Source organism: Tamandua tetradactyla, chromosome 19, assembly GCF_023851605.1.
Source record: "Tamandua tetradactyla isolate mTamTet1 chromosome 19, mTamTet1.pri, whole genome shotgun sequence".
NCBI classification, from domain to species: Eukaryota; Metazoa; Chordata; class Mammalia; order Pilosa; family Myrmecophagidae; genus Tamandua; species Tamandua tetradactyla.
In genome coordinates, this window is record NC_135345.1 from 40679554 (window position 1) to 40697299 (window position 17746).

Consider the following 17746-nt stretch of genomic DNA (forward strand, 5'->3'; position numbering starts at 1 on the left):
TCGGAAAGATCAGGACAAAGTTTGCTAGATGAGATGGCCCTTGAGTTGAATCTTGAAGGACGTAAGCAAGCAAAGATTGAACAGGAAAGGCACTCCAGATGGCAGAAACATATGTAAAGACATAGATGTGGAAGAAACGATATATTCTGAAAACTGCAAGCAGTTCTAAATGTGCACAGGGCTGGAGAGGTAGAGAAGAGTTAGATTATGAAGGATCTTACAACCATGCTACAGTGTTTGAAATTTATGTTCAAGGTGATGGTCACCGAAGCATGAAAAGCAGAGTCCTGGAGAATGAACAGAATTAGGTTTGTAGCTTAAGAAAGGTCAGGGAGGCTAGTGAGAGCTGTTTAAAGCCTGCATTACAAAGACCATTTTTTTCCAGTCAGAGAGCATGGCCTGATTTTGGAAACCTTACTTATGAATGGGTGAATGGAAATATGTGCATGAAAGAATGCACATTCCTTTCCCACACCTCTGTACTGGGGAGTGGGGGTGTGGTGTGGTGGGGGCTGTTCTTACACGAATACTCTGGTGATGGAAGTGGTGGCCTGACAGTGGGCTTATAATGACCTTTTCTTCAGGTGCAAAGTGAGCCTCACCTTTAGGAGTTCATACACTGTGTCACTCACCACCGTCCTACAATTTGACCATGCCTAAGCCACGTCCTGACCAGAAGTAAGAATTGAGGAGAAGTGTAAGTGGGACTTTAAGCTTTACCATGTAGAAAAGAAAGGAAACCAAGAGAGAAGAAAACTCGACAGCTTTCCCGAAAACGTGTCACTCCCATTTGGGGATTGAAGTTTGTTCTTGAAAGAATAGCAGCTGAATAAATGAATGAAGTTATTGGCTTTGCTTATATTTTCCTAATTTCATTTTATTCTCCTTTAGATTTGAAAGTTCATTTTGAAAATTCTAGTTTTACTTGGCTGTGGTAAAGGGAAATGTGTTAGTTTGCAAGCTGCCAAAATGAGATATACCAGAATGAGAACGGCTTTTAAAAAGGGGGATTTAATAAGTTACAAGTTTACAGTTCCAAGCCTACAAGATTGTCCAAACTAAGGCATCCAGGGAAAGATACTTTAATTCAAGGAAGGTCAATGGGTCAAAACACTTCTGTCAGCTGGACAGTCATGTGGCTGGCATCTGCTGGGCCCTTGCTCCTGGACTCCACTACTTTCAGCCTCTGTTCCTGTGAGGGTTCCTCACTTACTTCTCCAGGGCTGGCTTTCATCTCTTCATTTCCCTTGGCTCTTTCCAGGTTCCAGCTTGCTTAACATCTCATGACGAAGTCAGCTGGGCGCCAAGCATCTCCAAACATCCATATATCTGTACTCCAAGTGTTGACATCTGTGTCAGCTCTGCTCTGAAGTTTCTGTCAGCTCTGTCACTTCTAAACTCTCTCCAAATGTTTCCTCTTTTCATTTCATTTCATTTCATTACAAGGACTCCAGTAAACTAATCAAGACCTATCATGAAAGGGCATAGTTACATATCCATCTACTCAAAAGGTCACACCCACAACTGGGTGTGTCTCATCTCTGTGGAGATAATTTACTCAATGTTTCTGCCCTACAATATTGAACTAGGATTAAAAGGAACTGCTGCTCCCGCAAGATTTGATCAGGATTAAAACATGGCTTTTCTGGAGTACATAGTAGATTCAAACTGGCAAAGGAACCAAGGAAATTTTGTTTTTCTTTTTGGTCTGTATTTGAGCCAAGTTAAAAGGGAAACAATTATCCTGGAGATGCAAGAGTAATACCAGTAAGAATTGGAGCTGAACTTCATGGAACAAAGTAGGGTAAAACTGGGCTGTATTTTAGTCCTTTTTATTAAAACGTCTAGGTTATACGATTCACTTACAAGATAACATGAATAAAATTTCTTCAGCCATTACAAAAAAGAATACAAGCTGTCTTTTCTACATGGAGTCATTCTTTCATTAAAAAAATGTATTAAGTATCTGCTATGCAACAGACACTGTAATACATACTGGAGATGTAACAGACAAAACAGACAAGGTTCTGCTCTCATAAAGCTTACATTTCAGTGGAAATGGAGAGACAACTAAATAGATCTATGTCAGGTGGTGCTACTTGCTGAGAAGTGAGGGGATAAAGAGTGCACTGTGTGCGTTGGGGGGGGGGGGCGTAAGAGTGGGGGGTTTTCAGATTTACCTAGGGTAGTCAGGAAAAGCGAAGGAAGAGGGAGCCAGCTCAGTGAATAGTCTAGAGCCTTCCAGGCAGAGAGAGACATGTGCAGGCTTCACTGGCAAATGTTTTGTTTTGGCAGAAAAGGAAGGAATCCAGTGTGGAGGAGAAGCAAACACAATATGAGCCAAGGTCAGCAGGAGGGAGCCAGATCACCAAGGGATGCTTTATTTAACTTGATTTTATGGGGGTGGTGGAGTAAATAAACTGAAAATGCAGATTTGTAAAACAAAGGGAATACATTTCAGGGTAAAACAATGTTGGAATGTTAGAAGAAAAAAAGGAGATGGTATGTGGGAATTCCTATTTCTTAGATTAGGATTCATCTTTTTTACTGCAAATAATTTGTGACACTTTTCTAGTCTTTCTCATATGAACCCAGAAGAAAAATGCTGAGTTATATCTCCAAAATGGAACAACAAACAACCGTGAGAGGGAAACAATAACTATGAGAAGAATGTTTTGATGTAAATACGCAGAGATGTTAACACTGAAAAATCAAATGAGGGCTGAATAGTACCAGATTCTAAAAGCTCAAGCTATATGTGGGTTTACACACTGTTTACTGCTCTTAAGAGACAATGCTACTGAAACTTTTTTTTAAATCTATGTTTGAAGTTTTGATTGCAAAGGGGTAAAAGTCTCTTCCAAGTTATCTCCAATAAAAATGTATCCTGTGCCTTTGTGGTTGGGACCCTCAGTGTAGGATTTGTGATTCATCTCTTTTCTGACTGTAGCATATTAAATCAGTCCATTCACTTCCATATGAACTAGCAGTCCCTGGCAGTGCTTCATTGTTTTACATTATATTGCTTTTTCTAACCACTTCCCCAAGTGGGAGTGTATCAAACACACCTAATTGGATACCACAACCATCCAAGGCTGCTGGCACCATCTGGTTGTTATTCTGCTAGTGTCTTATCCACCACTCTTCTGGACCCCTTGCTCCTATTGGATTTCCTTTCTAGAAACATACTTTAGATCTTCTGGGCAAATGCAATTTAGGAGGAAACTATCATGTTCAACCACCACGCAAACAGCTAGGTCAGAGTCACAAATATTGAATAAGAAAATAAGAAGAACAGGTGAAATTTCGCTTATACATTACTCTGAGTAAAAGTAAGGAAACCCTTTTGCTCCCTCATCCACCATGAGCTCCAAGAGGACAGAAATCATGACTATGTTGCTCAAACCTGATTATGAATTAAGATATGTAAAGCAGTCTAGATAGGTGTTTAGACGTTGGCTTTATTACTGTTATTCTCAGCATATAGGAGTATAATACACATTTGGAAGAGTCATACTTTTATCAGAGCCCTATTATCCCACCATTGGAAAAGCAATGATTATAGGCACCGTGTCGATCATAGCTGCTATGGCTCAAACCCACAATAATTACCAAATCATTGTAAAGGGAAGGTTGGAAAGGATTGGAGAAGAGAGGCAGCCCTTGCGTGAGTGCACTCAAAACTCTAGGATAACAGTCTCTGTTCTCCAAGGAGTCAAAACCACAGGCCCGTTCACTGAGCGTCTTCCAGTCCTGCAGAGGGACCTCTTCCTAAATTTCCACCCCCAGGAATTCCCCCATCCCAGTTTCAAGGGGCCAGAAACACACGGTATCTTCTTCAAGTCCCTGTGCCCCGCCCCTGCTCCCCAGAGCCCCGCCCAGACTGACGTCCCGCTCCCTCCACTATCTACACTCGCAGCCCTAGCAGTAACCCGCGCCCTCACCCTAGCCCAATCCACCGCCTCACCCCCGCCCTGGGCCCGCCGGCTCGGGCCTGGAAGGCGCTGAACGCACTGGGGGGCTCAGAAACCGCCAACCAGCGTGCCGCGGCGGTGGGCCTTGGCACGCGGCCCGGCCAGGAGGGGGCGGGGCCTGGCGGGAGGGGGCGGGGCGGGGCCTGGCGGGAGGGGGCGGGGCCTGGCGGGAGGGGGCGGGGCGGACAGTCGCTCGCGCCGGGCCGGGACAGGAGAGGGAGCCAGTCGGTCCCTGGCCCCCCACCCACTGGCCTGCCCGCCCCCTCCGGGGCTACTTCAGGAGTTCGAACCCCCGGCCTGGGTGCAGCCAGACGGAGGGGGAGTGGCCCGCTCCGGGCCGGTCGGCGCCGGGGGTGAGGCTGCCGGGAAGGGGTTGGGGGCGCTCGACGGGTCGAGCATCCCTCTCCTCGGCTGGCCGCCCCCCGCCGCCCGCCTACCCTCCTCCTCCTCCCGCGTGGTCGCCCCGCCCCGCCGTGACCCCCGGCCGCCTCCGGAGCCCGACGCGGTAAGTGCAACTTCCTGCTCGGCGTCAGGAAGGGGGCTGCAGCCGGCCGGCCGGCCCCGGTTAGGGCCGCGCGACCAGGCCCCCTCCCGCGCCCCCGCGTCCTTCCCGCAGCCGCGGCGGCCCCAGTCTCGCTGGGCCGCCGGACTCGGCCCTCTGGGGAAGCGGCTCCAAGGCACCTTTGTCCCGAGCGAGTGGGCCGGGCAGGGACCTCCCAGCTGAGCGCCCTGGTCTCGAACCCGGGTTCGGCTTCCCTGCGGCGGAGCGGAGAGAGCTCGGGAGCCGCGTCCGGGGCCGTCCTCGAGTTGTTCAAAGTTGACGCAGCGGTTGAGGCCGGCCGGGGGTGGGGAGTGGACTGCTGTTGAGAATCAATTCTTCTTTCACGTGCTGTTCTTACTAATAAAGCAAACTGGAGACCTTGTCGGATTTTTTTCCCCTCACTGTTAACTGCAGGCTGTCATAACGTAAAGTTTTAAGTTTTTATTTTTTAATCATTGCTTCGTTCCTGGCGTGTGGAGAATCAGAAAAGGGTCTGCATTTTAATGAAATCCGGCGTGCCTGGTTGAAACTTTTTTCATTTAGGTATTTCAGTGCATACCCTGGGACTGGAAGCTGAAAGAAAGTTTGCTGTGTCAAAGAATTAACCCCATCTTTATTAGCGCTTCATTTGATTTTTTAAAATAGTTTTGAATAGTTAGTATGTGCACAACATCCGAAAAGTAACAAAAGCCTTACAAAAGTCTCTGTCCCCATCTGCCCCGGAACTCCCAATCACGAATCAGTTTCTTCTGCATCCTTCAAGAAATTATTTATATGCAAATGCCATTTCTGCTTTCTTTAAAAAATGGAACTGCTACATGTCAAGTGCCTAGCAGTTAATAGATGTCCAATAAATGTTAATTCTACTTCTTAGAAAACAGTTTAATAAGTCATTTTGGCTATTAGACCAAGAAAAGAACAATATTTTTCTGGTTTTAAGCCTCTGTGGGTTTGACTGCATTGTGAATGTTTATGTTCTACTGGCTTGTCATGATTTACGTGAATACTTTTACCCAGGTGTGAATACATTGATTTGGGGGGTGATAGGTCAGGGAGGAAGAAATCAATCTGAACTTGTAAGGGGATTGACTATACAACATAGTTCCAAAAATGATTTGAGGCAGCTTAGTGTCCAAATAGTACAAAAGTAAATGACAAATTGGGGCAAAGCAGGAAAAAAGTAAGGGAAGAAAGCCAAGGGGAAAGATGATGCCAAGCACATACTATAAGATCCTGTATTAGGGGTGAGTCACAGTTTTCACTCTCGGCTTCCAAAGGGACACACACACACACACACACACACACACACACACACACACACACACACACACACACACAGTTTCAGTGTTTCTAATTCCAAGTTCTTCTGGCAAAGCAGAGCATTTTCTGATAATGAGGCCTGTGAGGAATATTTTCTCATGGGGCCCTATGACAACATCTTTAAAATATTCCTGCAGAAATGAGTTTCAGACAACTGTCTCTCAATACCAAACGATAATAAAACTCTAAAGATAAGTTCTCAGACTTGATCCATTCATAACATTTAGAATTACCTGGAACAGTCTTTTCCAAACTGTGTTCTAAGGAATGAAAAATTAGTTTATTTCTTGAAAAGAATTCTGGCTCACATAAGTTTGAGATAGCTGGGTTAGACATATTTCAATAGTTTTTTCCTATAGAATTTCTTGGAAGTTTATTTAATATAGTGATGTTCACGTTTACTCTTTTAAAGGGACATATATTTTGTGACCTTTTCCAAATTATTTGACCCCAGAGTACAAATTGAGATTCATTGAACTTACAGGAATGGATTGATTGCCTATCCTTCAGGCAATTCTTAATGAGTATTTCTCACAAATGAGGTTTTATAAAAAGTGAAGAGTGTAGAATTTGAGGGTAGCCAATTTGGTAAAGGCCAAAGTGAAGCTATCTAAAAGTTGGGGTTTTAATATAGGGTATATCAAAAGAAAGGCTACTTTCCCCCTGAATTCTTATACAGGTCCTCATTGCTTGACTACAAGTTGTAATTTTGGACCAAATGATCTCAACAGCTCCCTGTTCTGTACTTCAGGGTATGCTGTGTCTTGAATTAGACTAGGTTTAGGCAAGTAGAAGTCCTTGAAGAATGACTTTTATTATCAGATGTAAATATGTGATTAACATGTTCTTTTTATCACAGACATCATTTATATTATTAATTTACTATCAAATCATATCAAATCAAATTCTGTAGCTATAAGAGGCTTTAGAGAGAGTGTGGTACACAGTGGCCAGAGCAAGGGATTTGGAGCCAGAAAATTTAGGATTGTGCACTGATGTGCAGGGTTATCTCCAGCAAGTTAATGAACCTCTCTGAATCTCCTCATTAGAGTGATGCCAGCATACAATTAATTTATGGAATAGATGTTGAGAATCTACTGAGTGATGATGGGTAATCTATAGAGCTAGGAGAGTGCAAATGAAACAACATATCCAGAATCCTTCACTGTCTAAATTGGTTCGATTCCTGAGTGCTCATGGCAAGAATTTGGAGGGTAAAGAATATCACCTTATCCAAATGTATTTGGATATCCTGAGTTTAGATAGCCAGTTGTGAGAGTGGAGAGAATGAAAGATTTGTCCAAAATCCCTGTATAATGGTTACATTAGTTCCAGTATAATGGATACATTATCCATTATCATGGATAATCAGGGGCACATCTTTATGAAAGTACTCCGTAAACCATGGTGTGCTGTACAAAATGTTATTCTGCAGATCCACTGAGGGCCAGAGCTATTCAATGTCTTCTTTCATGAGAAAGGGGTTTTCTAAGCAAATCAGGCAGGGTAGGTTGGGCTGTGGTAACAGAAGACCCCCACATCATAGTGGTTTAAAACAACAAAAGTTTACTTCCCAGTCATGCTACAGATCCACTGAGGGTCAGGGAGGTGAGCTCTCTGTTCTAGATAGTCATTCAGAGCCCCAGGCTGTTAGGTATTCCATCTCAGTACATGCATCCAGTGTTAGAGCAGGAGAAGGGTTGCGGTAAATTGCACATTGGCTATTAAAGGCATCTACCTGCAAGTGACACATGTAACTTCCACTGCCATTTCATTGGCCAGACAAGTCAGTTGTCCACACACAACTTCAGGGGAGTGGAGAAATGAAGCCCTATCACGTGCCCAGAAAGAAGAGAACTGAAATAGTGTTTGAATATTCATAATGCCTACTACATTAAGCAGTCTTCATAGTCCCATGAGTTAACACAAAACCTGAATACCTCAAATCCAAATTATGTTTTCAGTCTTCTATTTAGAAAATAGAAAACAGCATTTCTTTGTGTAGGTACATGTGTGTTTAATCATAGAAATATGCTAATGCGTATTGGAAAGAACATCTTTTATTAATTGGAAATGAAATGCTTTTGAAAACTCAATAGATCTACTATTTTGACCAAGTGGATTTCATTCTTTTTGAATTATGTCTCCATTCAACAAACATTTGTTAATATCATGTGTATAAAGCGCTATTAGGTCCTATGAGGATACAAAGATGAACAGGGAGTTTACTGTCCCAGTAGAAAATAGCTATAAGTGAGTTCTGTTTAAGGCAACAACATAGCAGAATTTTATGTTTATGTTTACATAATTTTGTATATATATACTGTTAGAACACCCCCCACCCCTTTGGTTTTAGGAGCTATTTGTTAAGTTACAAACACCCACTTAAACTAGCTTAAGCAATGAGAGTGTTATGTTGCAAGAAGAATGTAAGTTTATGTCACAAAGCTTGGCATCAGTAATAGGAAATCAGAAACGGGCTATTCTCTGTCCGCTAGGACTATATGATACCTTACCAGTATCTCTGCACATCTACTTCATTCTTTTTTTTCTTAATTGTCTAATTTTCTCTATTTTGCTGTTACATGAATGTTCTAACCCAAGAGTTCACACACTTAAAGAAAACTAACTAGAGCCTTTAGCAATCCCAGTGGATCAAAATTTTTCTATCTGCCACATTTTGGCTTGCTCTTAAATTATACACTATCAAGCTTGGCAATAATGGTGTTGTTTCTAAAGTATAACATTAGGATAATTAGCAAGGCCCCTTGTTACCTAGGTGAACTTTGTAGTATAGAAGGAGACAATTTTTTTTAATAGCTTGCAATTAAAGAAACTTGAGATGCCCCTGAAAGTTATGCTACACAATTAACATCAGCTTACAAATTCTATTGGGAGAGACTTATTATGATAATCGGGATAAGAAGGTAGAAGTGGAGCTGACTTGGAGCAATATCCTCTTCCCAAACACTGGCAAATGCCAACTCCATTGTAATCCTTCACCCATCCCTTCTCCATCTCCCAAGGACAGATTACTGGTAGTCTAATTCTTACAAGTCACCTGTCCCTGATCCTACTATAAGGTTCCCTGGTTTCTTCCCATAACTAATAATGCAAGAAGAAGGGAGCACTTTATATTCTACTTTCCACTACTCTTTTCTACCATCATATTGGTCTCCTAGACAGTCTCTGGACATTTTACACTTCAACATACTATTGCCATGTCTTCTCACCTCCTTAACCTATTTTTATTCTCAGTAAATTTCCCTCCTTTTTTCTCTTTTCCTGTAAGCTGTGTATATTTAGCTTCTCTAGCAAAGTTCTCCTGCATTCTTTACCTATGGAATATCTCCCTCCTGGTTGGAAAATATCCATACCTTCATCTCAGCAGATGGCTGCAGGGGTGAACTATGGGGAAGTAGTATGTTATCATTTGGAGGAGGTTGTCCCCCAAAATGAAAACTAACAGAGAAGGGTGATTGAAAGTTATGTATGAGATCAAGTGGGATTTATCAGGGATATATGTTAGACAAAAGGATCAGATGAAAAAGGGAAAGGAGTTTGAGTTCAGATTTAGAAGATCTGGAGTGTCATTCTAAGATGTTCTTATACTCTTATTGGTATGCCCACAAAGGGGTCACCTTAAGGTCAACTAAACATTCAAACTCAAACCTACCATAGGCTAGTTTACTCAGAAGGATATCAGACTGAAACCACAGCTTGCCTGCAGGGCAGCATCAAACACTTTCCATCAGTGGAAGTGATCCTTGCAGCAGGCCATGTAAGCAATTCATATAGCCCTGTGGGATACATCTCTCAAATTAACAGCTCAAGTACAAGAAGAGACTCCCATCAGGTGGGTGAAGGAGCCACCTGGCTTAAAAGCTTGGTGCCCCACAGAAGGTTAAAGCTATGGCTTCCTATCAGATATTTATAGTTCATTTTTATTTCTTCTGAGTCCATATGCAATTTACTAGTCAGGAGGATCATTTTTACTAGAAGCAATGTTTGTACAGTAACAGTTGATATACTGACTTCTGTCATTCTGCCATGATAGGTTTTGGCAAAAGGAAAAGGTTTTGTTAACCCTTTACTCACACTTTTATTATCCACAGTGCCATTCATAGTCCTTTTTATTTCATTACAGTATTCAGTAATATTTATTTTGCTTGTTTTGATGTAGTATGTTTTAACTCTTTTTTATGATGAATAAAGTTTGAAATAAAAGAGGTTTAGAAAGGAAGGTGAGACAGGAAAGGCAGGCAAGTACTACTAGATCCTTAAAAACACTACATACAAAACCAAAGACATGGCTTTTATTTATCTTGTAGGTGACTGAGAGCAAAAAAACAAAAGTTTCAAGTAGGAATGATATGGTCAAGAATTGCATTTTAAAAGTTTACTTTGGCCAGAGAGAGAGAGGATTAGAGGAAATTTAGACTTAAGGTTGGTTGGTTCATTTCCACTTTCTTTGGGAAAATATTTCTCTGATAAGCAGGAAGAAGGAATACTTGGTTCCATGCTCTTCAGGGGTTTAGAATTACTGGACAGGTTCAGCAAGGTCCTTTGCGGGGACCTGAACCAATTGGTCCTTCTAAATTCCGCTCCCCCCCACCATTGGTGGCTGGGAGGGCTACGCTGAACTGCTTCCTCGGAACATTGGATTTAACTGAATGTACCAGTAAACACTAAGAAATTCTACACTGACTTCCACCAATTTGTATTTGATTCACTGGCATGCCTTGTTTGGATTTTTGCTAGAGTTAAATTTTAGAACGGTCTTTTGTTTTGTTTTGTTTTTTTTAATTCTAGTTTTAGGGCAAACCAGAGAGTTTCTTTAATGGTATAGTTACATTTGTTATGATTAACCATTTCTGATTTTGAGTAGTTGAGAAAGAGTGCGTCACGTTTTTTCTCCTCTTTAATGCTTACATTGCCCTTTACTACCCTTTCCTAGCCAAGAAGACTGTTCTAATTCAAGTATCTAACTTGTAAAATCTGATTGCTTCTCAGCAGAATCAAATTGATGTGTGATTGACTCATTATGTGCCCAGAGAACCCAGGGAACTTGATTATATTTGTATCTAGAGAGTACTGATTGATTACACTTTTCATCTCCATCACCATAAAGCTACATGGAAGACAGAAATACTTACTGAATTTGATTCAGGTCAGTAAAAGACAAAATTATGGTTAGCCAGATTGTTACTCTTTATGGCACATAAGTCAGTTGGGTGTCTCAGCACATGCCAAACATTACGGATCAAGCAGGAATTTAGCAGTGGTTTCCCATTAACTTTATGATATTGCAGATTTCATCCTGTGCCACAACAAATAATATACTTATATTCACATAATATAAGGAGTGAGTGGAAAGGAAGTCTTTTTTTTTCACTAGCTGTCATGTCAAAGGGCTATTTTTTAAAGTAAGTATTTGTTATGACCATGCTATAGTTATCAAGTACCAACTGTGGTAACTTTTATAAATAATCTTTCAAGAAAAGACCATATAATAATAATTTAGCTGTCTTTTAAAAATGTTGTTTGCTTTACTACCAGATACTGGTATGATAGTTGAGAGATGAAAAACTACTTTTGAGGTGTAAGTGCTTTGCCTATAAAATGTAGCGACAGAAAATGGGGGTGAGGGGAGCCAAGTGAATTAAATGCCATTTTGGCATTTAATTGCTGTTATGATGACCTTAACAATATTTTGTTATATACAGAGTGATGTGTTCTTTAAATACACCTTTTTTTCTCTATTAGTGTCTTATTTACTTTAAGTTTGGGCAGATCTTTTTGGTAAAAAATTGCTCTAACACTATCACCTTTATATTTGAATTTATGTAAGTCAACTATACTCAGATTCTGCCTCCTCATCCATAAAATAGGTGCAATACCTACTCTGCCTGTCTCACATGATAGCTGTAAGTAGCAAATGAGAGTATTTTGAAAGCAGGAAGCAGCATGGAGTACTTGAACGCACATGGTTTTTAGAGTCAGATCTAGGTTCAAATTGAACACTGCCACTCACCAGATATATATATGAATTAGGTCAAATTAATAAACCTCACTTCAGTGCCTCATCTGTAAAGGGGGCAGTGACCCCCTGTTTACTAGAGTTTTTGTGACTCTAAATGCCCCATTAATTTAGTAATTCACATATTATCATACACATTTAGGCAATTAGGAAATAGTAGCTACTGTTACAAATCTAGATCCTTTCTCATTAAATCCCATTTTACTGAAGAGGAACCTGAAGATCAAGGAGGTAAAGTGATTTCCCAAAATTATACACTAGCTGGTGAAGTGGCTTAACTGTTGATTTGGGCTCTTTTTCTGCTGTATTACTTAGGCTACCATTTATAACTGATAATGTGGAAAAATGACAGCAGAAGCACTCTTGATCAACTACTTCTGAGCAAATGCACTCTCTTCCTGTAAAATATGCTTACTGATCCCAAGGTCCAGCTGAATGCTAATGGCTAAATAGTCTGTTCCATCTTAGACCTGCATACTTACTATTCTGACCTGGTGAGTCGGGCACTTACCATAAGTTGTCGCGTTTGTTTTCAAACCTATTTTTAATAGTTATCCTTGTTATAGTAATACTTTAGTATAGTATATATAATTTATACTAATAAACATGTAAACTGAATGAGAGTAAAAAATATTCTGTGAAAGTGAAGGTGAGTTTTTTGTAAAGTCTCAATACCATTGAGTTATTTAAAACTTTTCTGTCAAGTTGGATGAAGACCAGGTAACTATAAAAGACTGGGAGAAAAGTCATCAAAGTAAAGCTGTGCCTATCAGAGTGTCAAAGTCTATGGTAAGCTGCTGCTGTGCAGCCTGTTAGTGGTCCCTAAGGAAATAAGGAGCTCACACCGGACTGTAAATTAACTACACGACTAAGTACACTGTTTCATTCAGCTAACTTTTTTTCATGGTAAGACTGTCTCCATGAAGGAAGCAATGTGTTAATTTACATTTGGCTCAAACTTTTTATCTCATTGGAGACAGACCACTGGTCTAATGGAGTCTGCATTCATCTTCCTTCAGAAGTGTTTTTGAATTCTCTCCAATTATAGTTTCTACAATTGGAAATCATTGATAATAAATCATTGTAGGCGTGGCCTATGCAAAAGAGAAGCCCAAACTCAGTAGTATATATATATATATCCATATCAAATATATATATTTTTTATTATGGAAAATAAAAAATATTCAAAAACCAATAAATTTCAAAGCACACTGCAACAATTAAATGTAGAATAGATTTCAGAGTTTGGTATGGGTTATAGTTCCACAATTTTACGTTTTTGCTCCTAGCTGCTCCAAGACACTGAAGACTAAAAGAAATATCACTGTATTGTTTCAACAGTCATACTCATTTGTTAAACTCTATCTTCTCTGTTATAACTCCTCCTTCACCTTTGACCTTTCTCCCAGTCTTTACAGGTATTTGGGCTGTGCTCATCCTAACTTTTTCATGTTGGAAAGGGCTGTCAATAATATGGGATAGGGGAATGTAACTAGATGATGTTCTGGAGAACCTGCCTCCCTGGGTTTCAGACTTATCTCACCTAGGAACTCATCTGGAGGTTGTAGGTTTCTGGAAAGTAATTATAGTGCATGGAACTTTTGGACCCATATCAAATATATAGTATTAGCTCTGTTTTAAAAAATTTGTAAACGAATGCACATTTATGTGTTCAAGTGAAAAGAAAATGTTTAAGGACATGTAAATATTTTTGTGATTACTGGGTTTTTCATTTCATGGACCATCTGCAGGTTTCATCTGACAAGGGATCTTGTACTGTACTCAGAGTTCCAGCTTGATGTCTGCAGTCTTCTTAGTATCTAATGCATACTGCTGTATGTCTTTATCATGCTTTAAATTAAATGCTGTACTTCAAAGGCCATAGTCATTTTTGTAACCCTTCACAGAATTTCCAGGACAGAACACAGATTTTAAATATATAATTTGAAAAGTATGTTGAGACATCTGAGCAAGTTGTTGGGATGCTATATGATCATATGGCCAGGGAACTTAATTAGAGGTTAAAATTTACCCTGCTTACTTTTTTCTATATAAGATATATAGGTGATATTGCTGCTTTTTAGGTTACAAAAGGAAATTTAAAAAATAATAAATTTTTTTTATTAATTTAGATCGTTTTTACCATGGAACTGAACTTCAGTTTTCAGTGTACATAAGAGTTTATAAGAGTACATAAGAGTTCTTGACTGTTGAATTTTTGGTCTGTCATAGCTTACAAAGACAAATCTCTTAGCTTGTTACAGCAGAATTTAAATTTTGATATTTATTTTCAATTTTCATTTACTGTTAAAATCAGAAATATTTTCCAATTATTTTTAACAAGGGTAACGATTTAACACTGTGCTTGAAACCTTTATTTAAATCTTAAAGTATGCTTTAAGTTTTTTTAAATTACAAACAAAATTTTGATTTGTGGTAATAAGTGAAAAGGGTACAAGGATAACTAATGTTAACAGCCCAGGGTTCATCTATCCATACTTTAAATTTCTGATTTCTTAAACTGATTGATTTAAAATAGAAGCTAGATATGGCTGTAGATCTCTATTCCTAGCTGTTTGGTTGCTAGATATATAATAAAAGCCAAACTTGTCTAAAGCTTCACTCAATCCTCCTGAAACTATATCCTTATAACTTCCTTATTTATGTTAATGTTTTCATTCTCCCACTCATCCAAATTTGAAAAAGTTGTCATCTTTGGCTTCTTCCTGCTTATTTGCCACAGCCAAACCATAAACCCTGTCCTTGTACTAAATTTAACCTCCATCCCCCTTCAGATCTTGTTGCTTCCAGCCCAGTTCATATTGATTATACCTCTTCCCTTAAAGAGTTTTCTGACTGGTTTCCATACTGATGGTATCTTTTCCTCGCCAATCCATTATTCACTATTGCTAAATTAGCCTTCTTAAGGGTACCTCTAAACCCTCAACTCAAGAACCTTATTCTCTCCCAAATTAGATCATATACTTAAGCCTTTATAATTCAGTAAGAATTTTATTGAAGACCTTCTTCTGCTGGATTTTATGGTCTTTCAAGTCAGGGTCTATGTCTGCCATTCATCTATTTGTTGACTTAAATTCAGTAATTATTTGAGTGTACTCCCTAAACAAGTTGCTAGGGAGATGGTGGTCCCTGCCCTGGTAGGACTTATAGTCTGTTTTTTTATCTTTGAATTCCCTTCTGCAAGCAGCACAAATATTGTTTAATTTGCACAAATAGTTCTTTTTACATTTACAGTGTTTACTTTTTATAAGGTTAGAGAAGAGGCACAGAATTGATGTTTTTCACAATTTAAATCAAGGTTAAAAGTAGATAAATCCCATATCTTTTCTAGTCTGGATAAATGTTAACAGATATTTTCTGTCACCATACATTTTAAAATATAAGCTGTTAATGGAATTATGTTAGTATTCAAAGTTTAAAATAAGTATTCTCATAGCAGACCTAATTTGACAAAGTTTAAAAGTATTCCATAATTATCAGACTTTAGAGGATTCTTTGAAATAATGCGGTGCATGGTTATTTATAGTTGAGAAAAAACTTAGGCAAGTGAACTAACTTAGTCACATCTCAAGTTAGTTTCAGAGCCAAGACTATCGATACATTCCAGTGCTTCTGGGTCAACATAATAAAATTTGTTCTTGGTATGTTTTCTGCAGCTTAAAACTGTAGTAATCTATATACTTAAAACTATAGGAATAGATCCATTAAATTTGGACAGATTTAATCTTAGACACAATTGTTAAATAGAGATCTAACTATATGGGATTTTGAGTTTGGTAGTATTTTCAACTTTGCTTGTTAAATTCCTTCTGTTTGTCAGCATTTCCCCTTGTGAAATATTCAATTTGATTGACATTTAAAAATTTTCTAACAATATTGATCCTTTATTTTAAATTCTTTCTAAATTCTAATTTTTCTTTGATTGCTAGAATAGAATATATTGGCAACTTTTAAAAGAACTAGATCATTTTTAATTCATTTTCTTTCTTAATTCTTCAGTTTCTCCTTTAACCCTCATTATTTCATGCCTCCTTTTAGAGGGCTATTTTGGTTTTCAACTTGAATAATCTGCTTATTGCATGTCTTTTCCTTCCTTTTAAAATAATCATTGTGTTTAGAAAGTTATAGATCTTATAACAGAGGAAGTGTTACCACTCCTTTGACTAGCCAGTCCACTCACTGTGCATAGATGCCATTCCCTTCCCTTTTCTCAAAATCTTCACTCTTTTTGCAGCCCTCCTCCCCCATCATCAGTCTCTTCTTCCTACTCAATCATCCTCATTATGTTCCCTAATATTTTCCATATTTTAAAATATCAACAAACAAACAAGCAAAAAATCCCATTGCTTTGATCCTTTGGCTCCTCCAGCTACTGCTGGATTTCCATTCTACAGCTTCACTATTTGGCAGAAAACTTTTTGAAGGAGGTGACTATACATTGTCTCCTGTGTCTCATCTTCCATGAACTCTTCAGTGCAGTCTAGCTGTGATTCGCAACCCTTTACTGAAACTGCTCCTATATATTTGACGTGGTAAAACTTCCATGTTGCCACCTCCATTTGGCATTTTTCTTTGCGTATGGTACATGACCTATTATTTGACATAATGACTGTGCCTTTGCCTCAAAACATCTTTATCTCAAGGCTTCCCTGACACCATTCTCTGCTGATTTTCCTCGTCATTGTCTCTTCTCAGTCTCCTTTGCTTGATTCTCCATTACTAGATTTCTACATTAAAGTTTCTTAGCACTTGAATCTGAGCTTCAGGATTTATCCACCTGTCTGCTTGACTTCTCCACTTAAATGACTCAAGCTTAATATAACTAGAACTGAACACTCATAACTTGGCCTTTTGGCTAAGATCAAATGTAAAAAACTGAACACTAATTTTTAAAATATTTGAACTAGTGAGGAAGTGTGATAAAATGGCTATATATAAGATAAATATCTTTAATATCTTTATTATAGTAGCAGTAATAGTTTGGAAATGAAACTAGAAAAAATATTAAATTTACAACAATGACCAAAAAAAGGAAAGAAGATAAAAGAACCTTCGATAAAAAAAAATTGATGAAAAAGGCATAAGACTTAAAGTTGAAAGATAAAAAATCTTATCAATAAACATAAGATCTGAACAAACTGGCAAGCATATATTCTTGGATGTAAAAACTTAATATCATAAAATGACAATCATCTCAATATCAATATACAAATTTAATACAAATCCAATTTGAATCACAATAGTTGGCTTTTTGTTTAAGGGGGAGATTGGATGATTATATTTTAAAGTACATTTAGAGATTATATATCTAAAATAAACTATAAAATTATAAAAAAGAAGAGATGTGAAGATACAATGTGGTTTAACAAATATTAAAACATAAGGATACTATAATTAAGACGGCATAATTACAATACATGTAAATTGACAAATAGTGAAACAGAATTAGCATCCTTAAATTGAGCTCTATAAATATAGGAAGTTATATCATTGAGAAATCATAACTTAGTGGAAAAGAATGGTTTATGTTTAAAATGCTGTTGATAATTCATTGAGTGGTTGACTTCTGATTTGCACAGTTTTCTATTGAATAGCAAACTTAATTTTTAAAATGTTATAATATACATACAATAGAGTATTATTCAACCATGAAGATAAATGAAGTTCTAATGCATGTACAGCATGGATGAACCTTGAAGGCATCCTGTTGAATGAAATAAGTCAGACACAAAAAGACAGATATTGTTTTCATGTATGAAATATCTAGAAAAAACAAATTCATAGAGACAAAAAGTAGAATATAGATTGCCAGGGGCTGGGAGAGGGGGACAGGAGAGAATGGAGAATTAT

General features: G+C 38.5%; 1 protein-coding gene across 4 annotated transcripts in view; it reads left to right on the forward strand.

Annotated features, from left to right (window-relative positions):
• The first annotated feature begins 4165 nt into the window (after positions 1–4165).
• Positions 4166–17746, forward strand: part of KLHL5 (kelch like family member 5) — a 97275-nt gene continuing 83694 nt past the window's right edge. The window contains exons 1-3 of one of the 4 annotated variants that reach the window (XM_077136621.1): positions 4438–4479; positions 10852–11005; positions 12191–12369. The gene's annotated coding sequence lies outside the window, so the exon portion shown is untranslated. Of the gene's footprint in view, positions 4480–10851; positions 11006–12190; positions 12370–17746 lie in introns of all 4 variants that reach the window. The other 3 variants (XM_077136620.1, XM_077136622.1, XM_077136623.1) reach the window with 3 other exon arrangements.